Genomic DNA, 1,893 nt, shown 5'->3' with positions numbered 1-1,893 from the left:
TAGGATAAAGTAAAGGTAATATAAAATCAAACAACCCAAATTTCTAGCTCAACATGTATATTTTCCATAAGAGCTTAAACATCTATTTTGTATATTCTTCTAGAATTGGTACATATTCCTAGCACTTGATTTTTTGTCTTAATAGGACACAACATTCATCCTTTCTACTATAAATTGATATACATTAATAATTAGTTAAATGTTAACTAATAAAATGTCTAGATTTCCTTAGTGAGCTAACATTTTGTGGCCATTTTGTTCAAGTAGAGCCTCCATTATAAGTTTATTGTGAAAAATAACATTGTTTAAAAAGTATGGTGAAAAAAAAAACTATAGATAAAATGAATAAGACTTTGCTGAGTGTATTTTGAAATCCTGATAAGTAGTTGTTATTATATAATGATAATAGAATCTGTGTCCCATTATTACTTATCAGTTTGCTTTCTAGGAAAATATGTTTCAAGGAATATTTTTATGATTGGATATTGAGTAGAACTTTTTTAGTTGTTCTGGATTTTGTCACTAGAACGGAAAATTAGGGACAAATGCTGGTGCTGGCACATTCCAAAAATAACCTGATGTCTTAGAAAATACCTACTGCAGTATTTATGGGCAATGTGATTCACTGTTTCCAACTTTCAAATGACAGGAGAAAGAAAGATAGACGATAGGTAGGTAGGTTGGTAGGTAGGTAGGTAGGTAGGTAGGTAGGTAGGTAGATAGATAGATAGGTAGATAGGTAGATAGATAAAAAGAATGACAAAATGGTATGTAAAATTTAATAGTGAATGTGAACAGATAGGAATTTTCTTTAGATAGTCTAAAATGTTTAGGAAGTTTGAATTTAAATCTAAATAAAAATTCATCAAAAAACTTAAAAAGCATTAGCATTTTAGTGATCATATCCCTTTACAGTCTTCTTCGGAGGATAATCAAATTAACTCCACTACCAAATTAGCTTTGCTACCCCCAAACATCACTGCCTCTCCCACAACTCTTTATGAACAGAAATAAGAAACAATCAATGATATAATGATTCATTGGGTCAGTGGAGAATTTTCAACAGTTCCTTTCAGTAGGGTGTAGGAGGTGAATAATATAGCCCCTCACTCCACTTTTGTGAGGAAACTACCATCCCATTCACCAGTTAGATATCTATTTTTGGAGGGGTTTAGCCAATCTGAAGTCTGTACTTTTTTTAGTTGGGGGAGAAGGAACTGGAAAGTGAAAATAAATGAGAGAGAGAGAAGAGGGAGGGAGAATGGGAGACAGAAGAGGGACAGAGAAAGGGGGAGAGAGGGAAAAGGAAAGCAACCCACATGTTTAGCATGAATTTTCTCAGTCAAATGGACACGAAAGAAGACAGCCAGTCCTTTACAGTCTTCCCAAGACCACCTTCCTTCAAATTCTGATTCTCTCATGGGAGTTACAGATAAATTCTTTCCAAACCCTCCTGAAAGCCTTCGTTTGTACTTTCCCTGACCTGGAAGATACATTTCCAATTCTCTTCCAATACTCCTGTCGGCTTCTGCTCCTTTCAGTAAGGACTATCACCAGCAGCCAGCTCTCCTAGAGATGATATGTGGTGATAGTTGGGAATAGCAGCTCTTCCTTAAAAAAGCTTTACTTTCTGGAGAAGGTGTCTTTGCCCATATTATGTACATCCTCTTTGTCTCCTAATAGAAGTCATTTCCAGAACAATCCAAAAATCTCACTGAATTTCTACTTAAGTTTTCTTTTAAACATTATAAAGTGGGAATACGCTAATCTGGCTGTAATCTAATATGAAAAAGAAGTAACTTAACATTGCCCTTTGAGAAATGGAATTCATAATTTATGGAATTGAGACTTTAGGTCCTTAGGTTTTTATAATTATATCCTAATATTTTTATT

This window comes from Hyaena hyaena, unplaced genomic scaffold (assembly GCF_003009895.1).
Source record: "Hyaena hyaena isolate Hyena2069 unplaced genomic scaffold, ASM300989v1 scaffold_690, whole genome shotgun sequence".
In the NCBI taxonomy this organism is placed as follows: domain Eukaryota; kingdom Metazoa; phylum Chordata; class Mammalia; order Carnivora; family Hyaenidae; genus Hyaena; species Hyaena hyaena.
The sequence above is the reverse complement of the archived record's forward strand: the minus strand, read 5'-3'. Positions refer to the sequence as shown.